We start from the raw sequence: 22,082 nt of genomic DNA on the forward strand, positions 1-22,082 counted from the left end.
TTCATTTCTATTTGCCAAGTTCTCAAAATTCAGATTATGAAAAGGGATGCCGTAATCATAATCGAATTTTAGAACGCAAATAATGGACCCATATATAGAATTTCCTTATGTTGAGCCATTACAACATGAAATTCATATATATATATATCCTTGATTAAATACGATTAAAATCTCAATCTAAGCTTAATTATAGCAAAACAACCTTTTCAACCCCTGCAACCTCACGAATTGAAACTTTTGTTTTCTATAATTAACATTGCTTACTTGCAACCTTTGTCATAATTATCATGCTCCCACTAACATGATGATTATTAGCATAACACTTATGCTCCCACTAGCTTTGACATGTACTCAGAAATCAGCTGACTTTCTTACCAAAGTTCAGATTTCTGATACTAGATTGTTTTGATAAAACTTTATCAAAATCATACACCTCTCTTAGATAGCTCACATGTGTGTCTAAACAATTTTAGAACTATGAAAAGGGATGTCGTAATCATAGTCTCAATTGTTTAGACCTTTGCCACTTCTCACAAGTCCATGTTAGTGTGCCGGTAAACCACACACGCTCCACTAACGACTTTGAGAATGCAAATATCACAATTGCTATCTAGCTAAAATCTACTTAGTGAAAGTGTTTCCTCACCATCATTTTCATGAATCGGAGAGAAACCTTATGACACTTAGATTTAATAGTGTATGTTTTCTTATCCATGTGAATTTGTCAAAACCATAATCACAAGACAAGGTTAGTGACAAATCCAAACTCATATTGATTAAACTTGTGCAATCTTAAATTCTTGCCATTTGGCAGCTCAGGTGCCTGCCATTGCTTCCAAGTAGTTGTGCAACCAATTGAGAACTCGCAGAACTCCTATGCAAAGCCAACTTGAATGGGCACAAATATTTCAACACGATAGGTTATAAACCTCAAGTCGTGTGCTAGTGAAGGACTTTAGGTTTTATTCTTGATTAAGTCTTGAAACTTTCAAGAGCTTTAAGACTCCCACTGTCCTCTTGACATATAAGACTCCTTTGTCAAATATTCAAGAGATAGTGCGGATTCTTTATCAAGATTAACACTTTACACAATTGGCCTAAGTTGGTCTCTGTTTTATCCAAAACATCACAACTTACCAATTTCAAATGTACAAGAGTAGATAACCTTTTACTCTTACATTTGACTAGTGTTAACAAACCCTCTTTAAGATATGTCACTCAAGTTACAATCTTGGAGTATGACTCTAAGAATTGTTTTGGAACGAAGTATGACTCATCTTTTTGATTTAACCATTTCAACAATTCATGACTCCTCTTCTTAGTCATAAGAATGCACTAAGATGACTTTAGAGGACCAATTGTGATATGATATCTTAATCATTAAGATGATCATAAACATGATACTAAAGTACTCTCCCATCTTTTCAGATTTGAGAAACTTTTATCTTTCTGCCATACTTTGATTCTTCTTATTCGTTCTGTCTCACATTGAAACTTCTCCAATGCTACAGACTTATACTTAAACTTATAAGTATAACCATATTTACTGAACTTAAGTAAATCATGACAAATAGTCTTCTTGATCTTTTGTGGTGGACTTGACCAGTGCACAAGAATGTGTACTCGATCCCTTAGTCCTTTCCTTATTTACATAAGGAATTAGTCTTAATTTTCCAAGCTGAAAGTTCTCATTCATCATACTATACAACTTGCATGATTCCAAGTTTCAGTCCAATTGAACCTTGGGTGATGAGAATCTTTCCTTATTTGGTAATATTAGACACTACCACAACCGAAAGAATCAAATCCATTTTTCCAATATTGCTATCAATGGAATCTTATAAGCAACAATTTTTCACAAATGCCATTGTAAGGATACTTAAAATAAATAAAATCAAAACCTTTTTCTTTTATTTTAAAACTTTGTCGAAAAACTTATCCTTACAATCCATATGAAAACCTTGTTGTTATCTATTCCTAAGCAATATAAATATCATAACTCTTAAGTAATAGCCCAAAATTCTGATCACCGAACCATGCGATTGAAATCCATCTTCGCAATCAGAATCAGCATGTACTTAATAGAGTTAGACAATGGACTTTACCTGAAGTAGAGCCAAACTTATTGACTTTAACATCCTTAGGTAAATTTGACAGCTTCGTAACCAATGCCCCTTCCTTTGGCAATAGTTACCTATGGATCCTTGATAATGGGACTATCTCAGACTTCGCCTCTCTCTTTACCATTGGGTCAACAGAGTTGACTATGGCCGATCCCTTTCCATTGGGAAGAGAGAGCTTTACTGGATATCCAATGTCATCATTGTCAATGTCCATAGCGTTTTAGGAAGTTGATCTTAGCAAATAGATAAGATCATTAAGGGTCTTGTCTTAGTCTGTTTCATAGGATTCCCAAAAGAACTCACTATGTGACTTAGAAAGTAGTTGAGCCACCAACTTTCTCAAGACTTTGACACCCAACTCTCCCGGCTTGTCAATATGTGACTACATCTCCAAGATGTGATCACACCTAGACCTTGCCTTGCCAATAGGACTTGAGTGACCTTAAACGTTTTAGGAACTTGTGGGTTAGGGAGAATAATTGGAGGAGGTGAAAGAAGTATGATATCCATGGGACATCATCTTCATTTAGGAAAGCTTGTTTCAAGAGATTTGGGAAGATCATAAATGTCTAGACCAGACATCTTTTTGGGAGATATTCAAGATAGTTGATTTAAAGTCCTTAATATGACACCCAATATGAAATATTAAGGCTAGGACCCAACAAACTATTTTATAACTTAGAAGAGGGATGCCGTAATCCAAGCTATAAAATATTTGAAGGTAGGTGAATGACGATTCACCAATTTCCACCATGAAAAACGAAATAATTTATTAGGTTTTAATTGGATTTGAAAGTCCTAGATCTTTGAGATTCATTGAACTGTTCAAAGGCATGTTTCAATCTCGAGTGTGCCCTTCAGGTTTTGTGACTGGGATGCCGAGGATCACAAAACAAGGTGTGAATAACCATGCAAATATACTTGGTACCCTTAATATTTACCCCTTAATCAGTGTGCCGGTTAACCACACACGCTCCACCGATACTATGATAAATATTAAGTTACCCTTTGCCTACCTTGTTAAGTCCAGGTTAGTGTGCCGGTTAACCACACACGCTCCACTAACGACTTAAGCAAAGTGCAAAGTGTAATTTCATGGGTTAGCACCAAATTCACATTTTCCTAAGTAACTAAGATTGGGTATTAATAAGAGTTTAGTTACTTAGTATTTATCATTAATACTTTTAATGAAAGGAGAATTATAGTCCTTGTCCTACCCGTTCGGCTAACGACCCTCCACCAGTCAAGGAAGCGGTGGGTGAGAGTGGACACCCATTAAACTGCCATTTTATAGGCACTAACCTTATACCCCCCTTATAGACCGGCTTCAAAACTAATTAATTCCATAACTTATGAGTTTAAAGTAGTTTTAATTAAAAAAAAAAAAACTCTTCAAGTTCCATAACTTGAGGACAAGTTATGGAAGACTTTAAACTAATTAATAAAAAAAAATAACTTTTTTTTATTGTAACTTATGGAACTAATTAAGGTTACACTTTTTTTTTAATTTAATGAAGAGACTCTTGAACCTCTATAACTTGAGGACAAGTTATGGAGTCATAAAACCATTTAATTAGAACTAGACTCTTCATTTTGTAACCTTTGCCAACTTTTATGAGTTTTATGATTCTTAAATGTGACTTTTCATATAACTTGAGGACAAGTTACAAAAACACACTTTGGAATCAACTCTTAGATTAAAATGGATTGAAAACAACTATTTCACACAACTTTTCTATTAATCTAAGAACCTCATAAGAACAAGATAATTCAAATCATCAATCTTCAAGAAATTAGCATGAACATACAAACTAATACAAATCTTGAAATTATGACAATTATCTTAGAAATTGGATTAGCATGAACATTACCACATCAAAAACAAGTTTATAAGTCCAAAAACATCTTAGGGTAATGTTCCTAGTCCAATTCCAGCCAAAACAATCGAATATATGCATCTAACTCGATTTTTCAGCTAAGTATAACAAGAAAACAAGCCTAGGATCTGATACCACTGTTGGATTATGAGCATTCTAACACTCCTAAGTGTACATGAAACCCTAAATACCTTGGATCTATGTTTTCTCCATTATACATACAATTATGAACATCCAAGGTATTATCCTAATCTAGCATACAAAATAATAAATATAACAAGATAGAATACATACCTCTTTGATGTAGAATGTCTTCATGAAGCTTGAGTGCCTAGTGCCCCAAGTGTGACACCTCAAATGGTTCACACAACACCAAATACACTTGGAATAACTTGAGAGAAACTTGAACACTCCTTGAAATCGTCTAGCCCTCACACTCACACATTAGTGTCCGATTTCTTGAGCCATGGGATTCTTTTATATGGTGGCTATTAGGGTTACACCATGTAACTCATAACTTTACCCATTCCTTATGCTCCATGGATTTTAACCTCCATGGAGTATCCATGGGTCACCCCATGGACTTAGTCCAACATAAGGAATCTTGGATCACAAGCCCACATATATAAGAATGAATGATTTACACAATCAACCCATATATTTAATTAGTCTCCTTTTGATCACTTAATTAATTCCAAATTAATTCTTGATCAATACTAATTAAATAACCTTATTAATATATATTAGAACTTATAATATATTAACCAACCTTAAGTGTTATTTCCTCATTATAGTGTATCCAAATGCATGATGCCATGCAACCCAAATGGACCATGCCTGGTCGGGTCAAGTCTTACCAATTATAGTTATGGACTTAGACATTAATCCAACATCATTTTCTTGCTATCAGTGAGAGCTCTTCTGCTGAGAGGCTGGCAGAGTTGTATGTGAGGGAGGTGGTATCGCTGCATGGGGTGCCAATCTCGATTGTGTCAGATCGAGATGTACGTTTCACTTCTAGGTTCTGGAAGAAGTTCCACGAGGAGTTGGGTACGAGGTTGCATTTCAGTACCGCCTACCACCCCCAGACGGACGGACAGAGTGAGCGGACGATTTAGATGCTCGAGGACATGCTCCGAGCATGCGTGTTGGACTTTGGAGGAAGTTGGGACACGTATCTGCCGTTGGCTGAGTTTTCCTACAACAACAGCCACCACTCGAGTATTGGCATGCCTCCCTTCGAGTTGTTGTATGGGAGGAGGTGTCGGACTCCCATTTGCTGGGGGGAGGTAGGGCAGCGTATGATGGGTAGCACTGAGATAGTGCTTCATACGACAGAGCAGATACAGCAGGTTAGACAGAGGTTATTGACGGCTCAGAGTCGTCAGAAGAGTTATGCGGATAGGCGACGATCCGAGCTTGAGTTCCAGGTGGGAGACTTCGTACTCCTAAAGGTGTCTCCTTGGAAAGGAGTGATCCGATTCAGGAAGAGGGGCAAGCTGGGGCCCCGATACATCGGTCCATTCAGGGTGACCGCGAGGGTGGGCAGGGTAGCATATCGGTTGGAGCTACCTGCGGAGTTGACCAGATTCATGATACCTTCCACGTGTCTTAGTTAAGGAAGTGTATAGCCGACGAATCGGCGGTGGTACCGCTGGAGGATATTCAGGTGGATGCGAGCCTGAATTATGCTGAGAGACCAATCGCGATTCGGGATCGGAAGATCAAGGTTCTGAGGAACAAGGAAGTGTCTCTGGTGCAGGTCCAGTGGCAACATCGGAAAGGGTCCGAGCTGACTTGGGAGCCGGAGTTTGAGATGCGGGAGCAGTATCCAGAGTTGTTTGCCGAGCAGGACTTCGAGGACGAAGTCTGATTCTAGTGGGGGAGAATTGTAACACCCGGATTCCCAGGTATCTTATTTTAAGTATTTATATTGAATTTTAGAGAGGGACTCGGCGAGTAGGCGCTCAGAATCGCCGAGTGGGATCGCGCATTTCTGGTCTGATTTAATGAAGGACTCAACGAGTCGATGCGTGGACTCGGCGAGTCCGCACTGTTAAGTGAAACCCTAATTCTCGGGGTCTGTGCCCTATTTAAAGGCCTTTATAGCCTCCATTGCGGCCACTTCACCCCTGAGAAACCGTAGAGAGAGAGAGAGAGAGAGAGAGAGAACGTGGTAGTGCAAGAGGAAGGCTAATTCACCATTTCTTGTGCGTTTTAGCAAAAGAGAAGTAGTTTTTAACAAGAGGAGGTCAAGGGAGCTGTGGATCCAGGGTTTTCAAGTTCAGATCTACACTATTGAGGTATCAAATCGAACTTCCCTTCTGTTTTGGGTTAAGATCCATGATTTAGGGTTTTCTATAAACCTTTTAAGGCTTGAAAGGTTGAGTTTATGGTTCCTTGCTGGGTTATACCTCAGATCTGGACCCATAGAGGTCCAGATAACCTTTCCCATTCTGCTTTATGCTTGTTCATGGAAGATTGGAGACTAGGTAGCCATTTTTAGAGTTATTTCTCCATTTATGACTTGATGTGGGTTGCATGCACGTAAAGGTTGCACCTTTACGTGACATTTGAGCATTTGAAGGGTAGATCTGATAGTTAGGGAAGCAGATCTGACCTTAGAAGGTCATTTGAGTATGAACATGGAGGCAACTCGCTGAGTCCATAAGTGGACTCGACGAGTCGAGTCGGGGTTGCCCCGCGATTCGTGACAGGTGTAACCCATCGAGTGGAAGGATGACTCGACGAGCCAATATAGGCTGGAAGGATTCAGAGGACCCGCATGGACTCGCCGAGTCACCCATGTGCACTCGACGAGTCGGGTCAAAGTTTGACCGTTGACTTTCGTTGACTTTAGGGTTCTGGTCAAGACTGATTCAGGAGAGTTCAGGGAAGGGTAGAATGGCCTTCTATCCAATCTGTAGAGATAAGATCATGAGAGAATATTGATCGGGGATGTTATTTGAATAATAGGAGGAGGCCAAGTCGGGACGTTGAGCACGAGTGTTTATCCGACTTCATTGAGGTGAGTCTTCTCACTATACTGTACCTGGAAGGGTACTTATGTGTGACCGGAAGGTCTTGTATGCTATGAGATGTATGTGCTATATGCGGTTATGTGATATGTATGTGCTATGTATGATATGTTTGGTATGGACCGGAAGGTCAAGATGATATGGACCGGAAGGTCAAGATGATATGGACCGGAAGGTCAAGATGATATGGACCGGAAGATTAAGATGATATAGATCGGAAGGTCGATACGGGTAGGACCGGAAGGTCTACCGGGATTCGGGACGGAAGTCCCCTGAGACACATGGATCGGAGGATCCTACAGGGTTATGGCCTGGAAAGGCGTATGTGTGGTATGTGGTATTTTGGGGAACTCACTAAGCATTTATGCTTATAGTTGTTGTGTTATGTGTTTCAGGTACTAGCGAGGATCGTGGGAAGGCGCCGGCATGATCCGTACACACTTATAGTGTTTATGTTGTTGAGATTCTGGGGACATGTTTTGTTATGACACAGTGATACATTATGTTTTGTGATTACCATGTTATTGAAAATATGATTTTAAAATGAAAAATTGTTTTGAAAATTTACGTCGTTACAGCTAGTGACCCAGAACCCTTCCTTGATGTTTGAAGGACCTTAAACTTCAATCAAATCCATAATGACCATGAGTTTACGGCCGTAAATCCCTTTGGGCCGTAAACTCATCAAAAGCCTCATTTGAGGTGGTCTTCCTCATACATGTGTAGAACAAAAGTCCCTAAAGTTTCCTTAGCTTTCAAACTTACACTTAGCCATGTTTGACCATGATTTTACGGCCGTAAACTCCCTTGGGCCGTAAACCCATGACCGTAAACTCATGTGAGTGTCATTCTACCTTCCTTTGTTGAATCACATGTGATTCCAACACTTGTTCAAAGTGTTTCCTAGTCCCGGAAGGTGTTTCCTTTCATATAGTTGTTTATAAACACTATATTCCTGTCAATATGTGTCCTTATATGTCATTTAGGACTTATTGTGTCTCGGGACTTCATTCGTGGAACTTCTCATCCTTACACGCATACCCGTTTGAATCACCCACATCAGGTGAGTTCATACCTCGTAATGAATCTTTTAACTGTTTTAACTGTTTTAAGGGGGGGAATACAAGTTGAACACAATGATAATTGTGTAAAGTTATGTTACTTTATAGTTATACAAAACTCCGTTTTTAAAGTACAAACATAACTTACTAGATAAATGAGTCTTTTCAGTAACAGTCCAAGTAGAACATTAGTAAACTATAATAGGTATAGTTTAGGAGAATGATATTCATTACTTCTAGTACAATGAAGCACATAAAGAGTCAGTTCATACATGAGTCAAACACAGTGAAGAGAAACAAACAATACCATACAGAACATATAGTGAAGAGAAACAAACAATACCATACATAACATATAGTGAAGAGAAACAAACAATACCATACAGAGAGAACACACAATTACGAGAAACAAACAGAACGTACAAGATACAGTACAAAACAAACAATTTAGGTTGCTATAGCATGAGAACACATACAGGATCTAATTATACCAATGAATCACTAACTCATTGTTTTAAACAAAAAGTGATAGTTATATTGGGTATACATGATCATATACTTTAATGTGAATTACACGGCTTGCAAGAATTTGCAGAGGTCGCGTTTGGTTCCTTTAATCTCTTGACAGGGAGAGCGTTTAGTAGGGGTTCTAGCCTTCACATTATAACCGTAATAAAACGAATATGTTTTTAGGTTATTAGTACATCTGCATGTCATTATAAACGACAACTGTGTACTTACATTTCCCATTACTTTCATAAAGTGACAGTACCACTTGAAAGTCAAACTCAAACTATTTTCGAGTCAAGATAGTTATAAACTAGGGAAAATATACATTTTTACAAACGACAAACGGAACAGTCGAGTCTAGCACATAACAGAAGATGCCTTGGTAGAAGGCTACGTTTAAAAGAAAGGATCATAATGCTAGTCTTATGATTCCTTAATGTATACATCACAAGATATATATATATATATATATATATATATATATATATATATATATATATACAAATAGAGTCCGACAGGTAATAGGATGTGTGGTCTCCGCTTTATTTCCTGTTCCTTGTTTGGTTGTGGGTTTGGAACGAATTCACCCAATCTATTTTCTACCCGATTCTATATATATGTATGCTTAGTATACATTAATTCATCATAAGGGTACCAGGTATGGGTCAGGTTATAGGACACAGAGTCAAAGCACAATTTTTCTAGTACAAAACATACTTTCCAAAATCAGTACTTTTGGGTATACAAAAGTAGAAACTTCCCAATAAAGGGTTTAATCCATTTTATTAAACCAGTACAATTTAAAGGACCTTAGGTGAGTAACTCTATAATACCTTAGTTTATACACCATGTTTATATATAAAACTAATACCCAATAGGTAGTTGGATGGGTGCTTTCTGCCTTACTTCCTGTTCCTCGTTTGGTTGTGGGCTTAGGGCAGATTCACTCAATTAACTTTTTATCTGATATTAGATTGTATATAGCAGTATAAACTAAGCTATTATAAAAGTAGTCACTGTGGTCACCATTTTATAATAAGAAATATAGGTTTTTTTTAAAGAACTTTTCATTAGATATAAAGGAACCATTACAATTAACTCCATGAGTAACAAGTGTTTACACTAGGGTTATATACGACGATGATCTAACAAACAATGGGATGTGTGCTATCCGCCTTAATTTCTATTCCTCATTTGGTTGTGAGCTTAGGGCAGATGCGCACAATCGATTGTTTGTTTACTCTGAGTCTTATATAGCTTGTATCCACTTAGTACCCATAGAAAGAGTTGTATTGTCATTTTACTTAAACTTCCATCAAAGTAGGAAATATAGGATTTTCTAGAGGAACAGGTGAACTTTTCAAAACAGAACTTACAACATTTTACAACTACATGTTACAAATACATTTTCAACACCATTTTACATCTACATTTTTAACAACACTTTACAACTTACTCACATCGCTAAACTCTTATGAACTCACCAGCTTAATTGCTGATCAACTCTTTCAAATAACTTGTATTCTCAGGAGACTGTTAGACAGGTGCTCGTGCTGGGGATTCAGAAGATGGAGCATTTTAGCTTCAAGTCTTGTTTTGTTATTTGTGTATGAATTCTATGTTTTGTGAGCACACACATTGTAAACACTTTCTTTCGAAATGAAATGGTTGTTCATTACTTGCTTACCATATACATATCTCGTGATACTAAACATGACGTCCTACACCCCTAAACGATTCCGCCGTTCTGGTTTTGGGGTGTGACAGATTGGTATCAGAGCATTGTTTATAGTGAACTAAGTATATCAGCCGATAAAAGATATACAACTATAAATACAATGGGGCTTAAGTGCTCTGGATAATGATATATTTTAGAGTATAACTACAAGTTATAAAATATACCTACTTGCTTATACATGTACATAATAGAACTAGTGTCACGAGGAGAACATAACTAAAGTATTTAAAGGTTGGGCATTGTCGTCAACCTGAACAGTTATGTAATCATAGCTAGGATCAATATAGCATGATCAACTATATTCATTCGAGATGTTACTGACATGTGTTTGGGAAGGATGTGGTGTTGCAACAGTGTTAAAACTTACCTGAACACCAGTCAAGAGAACACCAGAACAAGTACATTTAGAGTTAGAATACTATAGGAGTATTCTATGATACGATAGCGCGATAACGAGTTTAGAGAATACCAAGTACATTATGTTGAAATACTATAGGAGTATTTTAGTCCATATAAATTGTTGGATTAGTGTCTAAGTCCATAACTATAATTGGTATATACTTGTCCCGACCCGACATGGTCCATTTGGGTTGCATGGCATCAGAACAATTGGATAGACCTTTTAATGAGAAGAAGATATTTGTGACATATTAATATATTATAAGTTCTAATATATTAATATGAAATCATATTATTTAATTAGTATTGATCTAGAATTAATTTGGAATTAATTTAGTGATCAAAACAGACTAAATAAATATATGGGGATTGATTGTGTAAATCATAGATTCTTATATATGTGGGCTCATGATCCATGATTCCTTATGTTGGGTTTAACCCATGTGGTGGCCCATGGATACTCCATGGAGGTTAAAACCCATGGAGCATAAGGAATGGGTTAAGTCATGGGTTACATGGTGTAACCCTAATGTGCACACTATATAAAGACCCCATTGTTGGTGAAATCGGCACTAGTGGATTACATAGAGGGCAAGCCGATTTCATAGAGATATAAGACTAATATATTCTCTCATGGTTATTCCAAATGTTCATGGTGTTGTATGAACCATTTGAGGTGTCACACTTGGGGCACTAGGCTCTTGAGCTCCATGGAATTAAGCACCAAACAAGAGGTATGTATTTCTACTAGATTTTATATTATATGTACTTTATATTATGCTAGTTAGAACAATACCTTGGAAATTGATATTTGCATGTATAATAGAGAAAACATTGATCCAAGGTATTTAGGGTTGCATGTACACCATAGGAGTGTTAGAATGCTCAAAACCCAACAGTGGTATCAGAGCCTAGGCTTGTTTTCACTTATACTTGATGCAAACTGCTTAAAAAATGAAGTTTTGTGCTGTCTGAACAGGGGACTCGACGAGTCCATTAAGGGACTGGACGAGTCCAAGACAAAATGCATCCAACTCGCCGAGTTGGTTCGTGCACTCAACGAGTTGGAACCCCAAACAGTATATCTTCGAGTTTTGGTGCTGGAATTGGTCTAGAATCATTACCTTTGATTGTTTTGATCTTATAAAACCTATTTTTAATGTGGTAATGATTGTGTTAAACCAATTTCAATGCTATAATCGAAGTTTCAAGTTTATATATGTTTATGTAGTTCTTGAAAATTGTGGATTATGAATGTTCATGCTTATGAGTTTTGGTAGATCATAGGAATTATGTGCAAATTGTTTGTTATTATAATTCCTGATCTCAATGAAATTGTAAGGAGTCCATAACTTGTCCTCAAATTATGGATTACCAAAAGTTTTTATGTTTCCTTGATTTATGAGTTAGTTTAGATTAATGAAAAAAATTGTGTTTTAGTTGTTTTTGATCCAAATTAATCTAGAGTTAGTTTATAAAATATGTTTTTGTAACTTGTCTTCAAGTTATATGAAAAGTCATATTTATGAATCTTAAAAATCATAAAAGTGTCATAGGTTACATAAAAGTGAAGAGTCTTTTTCATTCAATATTATTATGACTCCATAACTTGTCCTCAAGTTATGGATGTTAAAGAGTCACTTCTTTAAAAGATGTCATTAAAAGATAAGGAGTTACATAAAAATGAAGAGTCTTCATTTTAATGTACATTAAACTCATAAGTTATGAAATGAAAAGTATTGAATAGTTTCAAAACTTGCCCTCAAGTTTTGGAATTTGTAAAGTTACTCTTCATGTATACTTTAATTCCAAAATTGAACCCTTAGAATTTTAAAAGCTAAAATTCAAACTTTATGGACTCCATTAAATTAATTAAAGTGTTTAATTAAAAGATTTAATAATTCCATAAAAACATGGTTTAAGTTTAATTAAATTAAGAGTATAGTTTAATTAATAGATTAAACCACCAAGTATTTTAAATGTTTAAAATACACCCTTATACTATTATTATAATTTTAATTATATAGATATGTATAAGATAAAGTCAATCTTACCATTAGTAGGCCTCATTCACGAAGTCGGTCTATAAGGGGGGTATAAGGTTACTGCCTATAAAAATGGCAGTTTAATGGGTGTCCACTCTCACCCACCGCTTCCTTGACTGGTGGAGGGTCGTTAGCCGAACGGGTAGGAAAGGACTATAATTCTCCCTTCATTAAAAGTATAATGATAAATACTAAGTAACTAAACACTTATAAATTCTCAATCTTAGTTACTTAGGAAAATGTGAAAAGGTGCTAACCCATGAAATTACACTTTGTACCTTACCAAGTCGTTAGTGGAGCGTGTGTGGTTAACTGGCACACTAATAAGGACTAGTAAGAGTGGCAAAGGGTAACTTGACTTTATTATAGATCGGTGGAGCGTGTGTGGTTAACCGGCATATCGATTAGGTGATAAGGTTAAGGGTACCAAGTCAATTTGCATGGTTATTCACACCTTGTTTGTGATCCTCGGCATCCCAGTCACAAACTTGAGAGGGCACAATCGAGATTCAAACATGCCATTGAAAGTTCAATGTATCTCAAAAGATCTAGGAGTTTCAAATCCAATTAAAACTTAATTATATTTCGTTTTTCATGGTGGAAATTGGTAAATCGTCATTTACCTACCTTCAACTATTTTATAACTCGGATTACGGCATCCCTCTTCCAGTTATAAATAGGTTGTTAGATCCTAGCCTTAATATTTCATATTGGGTGTTATATTAAGGACTTTAAATCAACTAACTTGAATTTCTCCCTTATAGATGTCTCCTTCAGACAACTATGGTCTTCCCAAATCTTTAGGAACAAACTATCCTAATGAAGATGATATCTCAAATGGCAATCAAGGTGAAAGATCAATCCCTTTGTTGTTCATTAGTGGGACTGGAAATCATACTTCATTTCCTCCACCTCCTCCAATAAATCTCCCTATCCCACAAGTTTCACGACTTGATAAGTTCTAAGTCACTTAATCCCTATTGGCAAACAAAGTCTATATGTGCTTAGGTCTTGGAGATTAAGTCACATATTGACAAGCCGGGAGAGTCGGGTGTCGAAGTCTCGAGGTAGCTGGCTGTTGACTTGGTTCTTCAGTCACTCCCTGATGACAGATGACGACATGACCCTTTAATGATCTTATATATTTGCTTGGTGATGCTGAATCATCAATGATTTGGAACACTAGTAAAGCAAATTAGATTGGAAGATATACTTCCCGAACCTATTTGGACATTGAAAATGGTAACATTAGAAGTCCAGAAAAACTTCCTCTTCCCAATTGAAAGGGATCAGCCATGGTCAAGTCGTTTGACCCAATGGTAAAGAGAAAGGCTAAGTCTGAGATAGTCCCATGTACCATTCCCAAAGAGTCCATATGTGCCTATTCCCAAAGGAAAGGGGCATTGGTTGCGAAGCTGCCGAGTTTACCTGAAACCTCATAAGGATGGTAAAGTCAAAAGTTTGACTCTACTTCAGGTAAAATCCGTTATCTAACTCTATTAAGTCTCTTTTGGAGATTCTTAATACATGATGTAATGTAATTACATTTTGATGTTTTTAAAGAATCAAAGGAAGCTTAAAGAAAAGGTGTGTTGATTCTGATCGCATGGTTCGATGACCAGAATTTTGAGCCACTGCATTAGAGTTATGAGATATTGCTTAGGGATGGATAACAACAAAGTTTTCATATGAATTTGCATTGTAAGGATAAGTTTTTCCGCAAATTTTAAAATAAAAGAAAAGTTTTTATTTTATTTATTTTAAGTATCCTTACAAAGGCATTTGTGAAAAATTGTTGTTTATATGTTTCCATTGATAAGCAATATTGGAAAATGAATTTGATTCTTTCGTTTGTGGTAGTGTCATAATTTAGCAAATAAGGAAAGATTCTCATCACCCAAGTCTCAGTTGGATAGAAACTTGGAATCATGCAAGTTGTATTGCGTGATGAATGAGATTTTTCATCTTTAGTAAATGAAGACTAATTCCTTGTTCACATTCGCATTTGAGTCAAGCGAAGGACTAAAGGATCGGGTACATTAGGTTGTGCACTAGTCAGGTCCATCACAAAGGTTGATAAGATTATTCGTGATGATTTACTAAAGTTTAGTAAATATGATTATGCTTACAAGTTTAAGTGTAATTCTGAAACATTGGAAAAGTATTCAATATATGGCAGAATGAATAAGAAGAATCAAATAAGGCAGAAACATAAAAAAATTTCCAATCTGAAGAGATGGGAGAGTTCTTGTGTATCTTGTTTTATGATTATCTTAGTGATTATGGAACCATATCACAATTGATCATCTAAGGACACCTTAGTGCATTTGTTGGCTAAGAAGAGGAATCATGAAGTGTTGAAATGGTTAAATCAAAAGATAAATCATACTTCGTTCCAAAATCAAATCTTAGATTCATACTCCAAGATTGATCCTTGAGTGACATAATCTTAAGAAAGGTTTAAAACACTTGTCAAATGTAGAGTAAAATGTTTTCTTACTCTTGTACATTTGAAATTGGTAAGTTGTGATGTTTTAGATAAAACAAAGACCAACTAGGGCCAATTGTGTGAAGTGTTTGTAAAATAATCTGCACTATCTCTTGAATATTGGGCAAGAGAGTCTTATATGTCAAGAGGACAGTGGGAGTCTTGAGATAGTTTCAAGAACTAATCAAGAGTTTTGTTAATCACTAGCCCACGACTTGAGGTTTGTAACCTATCGTGTTGACATATTCTTATTTCTGTGTCCATTCCAGTTAAAAGTTGACTATGCTTGTGAGTTCTATGAGTTCTCAATTGTTTGCATAACAACCTGGAAGCAATGGTAGGCCCTTGTGCTGCCGGGTGGCAAGAAATTAAGATTGAACAAGTTCAGTCCATATGTGTTTGGATTTGCCACTAACCTTGTCTTGTGATTATGGTTATGACAAATTCACATGGATAGGAACACTTACACCATAAAATCTAAGTGTCATAAGGTTTCTTTCTGATTCATGAAAATGATGGTGAGGAAACTCTTTCACTAAGTAGATTTTAAGTAGATAGCAATTGTGAGAATGACAAAAGGTCTAAACATTATGATTACGTCATCCCTGTTCATAGTTGTTTAGACACACTAGTGAGCTATCTAAGGAAAGGTGTATGATTTTGATAAAGTCTTATCAAAACATCTCGTATCAGAAATCTGAACTTTGGTAAGAAAGTCAATAAAGTATTGTTTTTTCTAGAAGTCCAGCTGATTTCTGAGTACATGTCAAAGCTAGTGGGAGCATAAGTGTTATGCTAGTAAGATAATAATCATTATGCTAGTGGGAGTATGATGATTATGTTGCAAGTTAGCAATGTTAATTATAGAAAACAAAAGTTTCAATTCGCTTTGAAAAGTTGTTTCCCTATAATTAAGGGAGAGGATTTTATACTTCATTCCAATTCTACAAGCTTAGATTGAGATTTTAATCAACTTTAGTCAAGAATATATATGAATGTTATGCTGGAATGGTTCAACATAAGGAAATTCTATATATGTTGCGTTCTCAAAATTCGTTTATGATTACGGCATCCCTCTTCATAGTTCGAATTGTGACAAAATGGCAAATAAAAAAAATTTATAGCATGAATCATGTCCAATATGCTTCGGGTATAGGATCGATTACATGAGCTATAATAGTTATCCTTTCTAAATTTTCCTAATGCTTAGGGCATTAAGAATGGAAAAGGAATAGAACTGGAAATGATTAAATGATTAAGAAAATTGTCGAGGACAATCTGAGGGTTACCAAAGATTCGTTGCTCATGGACAATTAGAAGTATAGAGTAAGGACCATATTGAAATATTTTGAAAAGAGGCAACTCTTGTTCAAAAGTGATGCTCAAAATGGGAATATGGAATTGTTTCTTTAGGTGGAAGTTATTCTTTGAATCTGTGTAAGATTAGAGAACTTAATGCAAGAAGGATGTTCAAAGGAATGTACTTTGAATTTGAGACTTCATGGAATTTCTTTCCATTGGAATGCTTTGTAATGTCTGTTGCCAAGTCTTTGTGACTTGTGTGCATATTCATTACAAGAGGATCATTGCATATAAGTTTAGAATCTAACAAGATTACGGTAAATGACAAGAATTTGGTGTTCTTACATTTATTATAAAGGATTTGGGATTGTGAAATGAGCATCGTTGAAATATTGTCAATCGATCTGTTTCACAAAGAGAGGACCATATGAAACATAGTGTGCATACTTGGAGTATGGCATAGCTATTGTTTGGACGAACATAGTGTGCATGCTTGGAGCATGGCATGACTATTGTTTTAATTCAAGTGTTAAGTTGATTAATCGAAACATGAATAATGAGTAATCATATGGTGCTTAGATAAAAGGTGTTTTTATGTACACTCAAAGTGTTGGGGCCATATAGGATTAGTATTATTTTTGTGTTTCACTTTGCATGTTTTGACTTCCAGAATACTAGGTCATTCTTCCCGAATGACTAAGATATTCAAACCATCCACAGTCGGTCATATGTTGGAAGTAGATATGAATCAAGACTGTCATGAATTTGGCTTGTATGATTTGTCTAATGTGCATTAGACATAGCAATGGTTGCTGCAACATTCATGAGAACTCATAAGGCCTGAGTATTGGATTCAACCCATGCTCATTTGAATCACTTCATGGATTTTATCACGATTGAATCATGAGACGATAATATCTTATATTCTTCAAACCTAGAGATATGAGTTGTTGACTATGAGTTGGTTATACATTGATTGCACGAAAACGCATTGGTAACTCGATGTTATAAAACGTGCCTTTGTGTATGATTCAACAAATAGTCAGTACAAGCATATGAGTCGAAGTTTATCCATTCCTTTTACCCTCAAATGGATAAAAGCGATATCTGTGGGCCCCTCGATGATTTAATGATGACAAAATGTAAGTGCTCGGCCAGGCCTAGACTGATTTGATTTGTTCAACTAGTCAGTCGTCATAAATCGGAAATCGGGAAACAACAAATGGAAATAGAGAGAATGATTATAATCCATGTCTCAGTCCATATTATATCTAGAATGGAGGAATATATGATCACTTATCTAATGGACGCATCATTGATTTGTTCAGAGTTCGGCAGCAGCTTTTAAGAGCTACGATTGCTGGTCAGGTTATGAAGGCATACTTGCAATAATAGTTATTAGACTTATCCAAGTGGGAGACTGTTGGATTAGTGTCTAAGTCCATAACTATAATTGGTATATACTTGACCCGACCCGACATGGTCCATTTGGGTTGCATGGCATCAGAACAATTGGATAGACCTTTTAATGAGAAGAAGATATTTGTGACATATTAATATATTATAAGTTCTAATATATTAATATGAAATCATATTATTTAATTAGTATTGATCTAGAATTAATTTGGAATTAATTTAGTGATCAAAAGAGACTAAATAAATATATGGGGATTGATTGTGTAAATCATAGATTCTTATATATGTGGGCTCATGATCCATGATTCCTTATGTTGGGTTTAACCCATGTGGTGGCCCATGGATACTCCATGGAGGTTAAAACCCATGGAGCATAAGGAATGGGTTAAGTCATGGGTTACATGGTGTAACCCTAATGTGCACACTATATAAAGACCCCATTGTTGGTGAAATCGGCACTAGTGGATTACATAGAGGGCAAGCCGATTTCATAGAGATATAAGACTAATATCTTCTCTCATGGTTATTCCAAATGTTCATGGTGTTGTGTGAACCATTTGAGGTGTCACACTTGGGGCACTAAGCTCTTGAGCTCCATGGAATTAAGCACCAAACAAGAGGTATGTATTTCTACTAGATTTTATATTATATGTACTTTATATTATGCTAGTTAGAACAATACCTTGGAAATTGATATTTGCATGTATAATAGAGAAAACATAGATCCAAGGTATTTAGGGTTGCATGTACACCATAGGAGTGTTAGAATGCTCAAAACCCAACATAAATAACTTATGTGATAACCTAAAAGACCCTTACGGATAAGTCTATAATCTTGCAAGGCATATTCCTAAAGTTTTATGTATAATCAAGATCTTATAGACTTAGAATATGTGGTCTACGCTTCACTATCCATTCCTCTTAAGGGTGTAGTTTTGGAGTAGGATCACTAATTCGAAGGTCTATTTAATCTTCAATTATATACAAACTTGTGTACCTTGTACAATTATAGGAGGACTTCGTAAGGATCACCCCATAAAGTTACCTTAAAGCTCATAGATTCTTTAGTCACTTTCATTCTCGCACGACAAGCCCAGATAGATGTAACCACTTCCTCATAGTAGACAACAGAAGAGCCCAGGAGGAACAAGAACAAGTTCATGAGAAGTTTTCAAAGAGGGATCAGCCGAAGTAACCAAAACGTCTTTCACTTTATATGTTAGGATCATTTTCTTACATGCAGCTGGTAACAGTTATTCAGGAAACAGATATTCATTCGAGGATAGTTATTTCAAATTCAAAGAGTTTATTAGGAATAGACTCTTTTATGAATTGTTTCTAGAACCCTGTGGAAGTCAGGACCCGATACATCCAGAACTAGGATAACCTTGTCTTTTCAGCTTTCGGCTTGTGTCCATTGCTTTAGACTTATTCCGTCTCATCTTTGTATTCTTTTAGCAAAGATGCCTCCTCGCAGATCTAACAGATGCACTACTCCGATAACTCCAACGCCGCCTCCTTCGCAAATAGATATGGCAGCTATAAACGCTGCAGTGGTCGTGGCTGTGGCAACAGCCATGGCTCAATATCACTCCATCAGTACCAGTGGCGGTGGAACGCCTACTGATTCTACTCGAGGTGAGGTCCTCGTGCGCTCGAGAGAGTTCTCCTACAAGGACTTCACCAATTGACAGCCATTGTCCTTTAATGAGACTGAAGGAGTCATTGCCCTCATGCAATGGTTCTAGAAAACAGAGTCGATCTTCGAAATATGTTTATGCCCAGAAGGAAGCAAAGTGAAGTTTGCTGCCTGCACCTTCTCTGGCAAGGCCCTAACATGGTGGAACAACCATGTTAAGTCACTGACCCTATCAGTGGCTAACTCAATAGGTTGGGAAAACCTAAAAGAGTTAATGTGGGAGGAATATTGCCCTTTAGGCGAAATTCAAAAGCTGGAACGAGAGTTATGGGATCTCACTATGGTCGCCTCAGACATAGTGACCTACACTGACCGGTTCAGCGAGCTAGCAGCTCTATGCCCCGGGATGGTTACCCCGGAGAGCAAGAAGAAAGAAAGATACATTTGGGGTCTGACTGCTCCGACTCAAGGAAATGTGTTGTCTTCTAACCCAACCACGTTCGATAGTGCTAAACGCCTGGCTCAGCGACTCATCGACAGTGCTAACCGCCATGGTGTAAAAGTCCCTACTCCCGAGCCATCGAGGGAAGAGGACTATAATCAGAAGTCGGGGAACAAGAGGAAGAAGAAGCGAACAACACAAGACACCCCGCAAGAGCAACAAGCGAGTACTATGTACGCCGCTACGGCGCCTACTGCTTCAACACCTGCTAGTCGATATGCTGGAAACCTCCCGAAGTGTGGAATGTGCAACTTTCACCACACCGGAGTATGCCGGGAAATGCAGTGTCTGAACTGCCACAGAAAGGGACACACAGTCCGTTTCTGCAGGGCACCGGCTCAACCGATCTCCCAAGTCCTCGGAGCTGAAGAAAACCAAGCCTGCTATGGCTGTGGTGAGGCTGGACATTTTCAGAGGGACTGGCCGATAAAAAGGAACTCAGGCGCGGATGGACGCATTCTGATGATCACCGCAGGAGAATCTACCCTGGAGTCGTCGACGAGTAGCGGTACGTTTTCGAAATAGTAATTACTTTTAAAATTAATTTATATTCATATAAGATTTAAAATTTGGGGACAACACTTAAAAGTAACTATAACAACTCACATGTTGAAATAGGTCACAGTATTCAAGAGAACTAAAAGATCCCTTAGAGAAGCTATTATGGCTTACCATATACATCAGGGTTGTGCACAACTAAGATGTTGCAGACTTAGAGTGAGTGACTCCGCTTAGGGCCCCATTCCTTAATTGGTTGAGGATTTGAGGCAGAGTTACTCAGTCGACTGCCTGGTTCATCTTAAAGATTCATAACTTGTATATGGTAGGCGATTGTAGTGGTACCAAGGAGGATTATGATATAAAGTATCCCCACCAGTTATTAGAGCACTTTCGTTTGTATGTATGCGCACATAGCGGTACGATACGTAGGAGTGTTAGCATCAAAGAGGAAACAGGAAACACAGGAACATTTACAAAGAGTATATATTCGAACATACTAGGAGTACAGTATCGAGCACACAAGGGATACATCGTCGTATATCAGACGTTTCTTTCAGTTGACCAAAACTTTGTTCAGTAAAGAGTCTGTTGCTTTCATTCGTCATGAGTTGGCGTGGTCCTCACCATACTGAGTTCATATGTTTCTATCGCCTCAATCGGCAAGTTCTCGAAACTTTCGTCATTAGTATCGAAAGTCCGACCTAAACCTCAATTTTATCTTTCGTATTCTAAAACCCCAAATTACTCATACGAGGAGTACTTTGTCCTCCGAAGCCTTATCGTCAGATGTCCGCAGACCGTCATGAAATACCACTCGTCCAACAGACCAAGTTCGAGCACAGAGGCGATGGACGAATACAGCCCACCTATCACTATTCAGTGTATACGCGAGGGTGGTATATGATTATGATTATGCAGATTTAGTATGTGTGTTTCCACCCTATCTCCTGTTCCTTGTTTGGTTGTGGACCTGGGGCAGAGTCGCACATCTGACCGTCTTACTAACCCTAATTATATACGACATGTATACACGAGGTAATGATAGATGGACCAAGTACGAATCCTATCATGAATAGAAGGACAAAGTTGCCAGGTCTACGAGTGGGTATTCTGTAAATCAAAGGAGCACAACCCCAGTAGTAATGCTAAGAAAGCTAATTTCGGGACGAAATTCCATCTAATGGGGGGATGATGTGACAACCCGGAAAATTTTTGCTTTTAAGACCCAGTCAATCAACTCAACTGAGTGTCAAACTCATTAGTACTGAGTTCTAGCCCGGTTAAAGGTCATTCTAAGGAGTTTTGAGCCTAATACATCTAAGGAATAAGTATCAGAAAGCACCTACTAGAGACTCTGTACAACACTAAAGCCCTAAACTCCAACATGTGGAGTTTACGGCCGTAAACATGGAGTTTACGGCTGTAAACCCAAGGTAGGCCGGG

This window comes from Lactuca virosa, chromosome 3 (assembly GCF_052849685.1).
Source record: "Lactuca virosa cultivar CGN04683 chromosome 3, Lactuca_virosa_CGN04683_v6, whole genome shotgun sequence".
NCBI lineage: Eukaryota > Viridiplantae > Streptophyta > Magnoliopsida > Asterales > Asteraceae > Lactuca > Lactuca virosa.